The following is a 247-nucleotide window of genomic DNA, read 5'->3' as shown; positions in this document are numbered from 1 at the left end:
TATATATTGCTCCTTATATGGGAGTGACTTAAGTAAGAACAGTTCTCATATAAAACTGCGATAACAATAAATCTAGGCCTTACGACCAATCATGAATGATTAGAATTAAAAGTTAATCATTGGTCAAATAATAGTCATGTGCTGATATCTTTTAATCTTGACCATTCAAATAAGATCCAATGATTTATATTAATTGTTTTAATTTCTCACAATAGTGTACTATTCTCACGTGAGTTGCTCCTTATAT

At 29.1% G+C, this 247-nt stretch overlaps 1 protein-coding gene across 1 annotated transcript in view; it reads right to left on the bottom strand.

Moving 5' to 3' along the window:
* The window catches only part of LOC109332295 (glucan endo-1,3-beta-glucosidase 13-like), a 4,218-nt gene that overhangs the window by 605 nt on the left and 3,366 nt on the right, over nt 1–247 (bottom strand). The window lies entirely within an intron of this gene.

Source organism: Lupinus angustifolius, chromosome LG18, assembly GCF_001865875.1.
Source record: "Lupinus angustifolius cultivar Tanjil chromosome LG18, LupAngTanjil_v1.0, whole genome shotgun sequence".
In the NCBI taxonomy this organism is placed as follows: domain Eukaryota; kingdom Viridiplantae; phylum Streptophyta; class Magnoliopsida; order Fabales; family Fabaceae; genus Lupinus; species Lupinus angustifolius.
The sequence above is the reverse complement of the archived record's forward strand: the minus strand, read 5'-3'. Positions and strand labels throughout refer to the sequence as shown.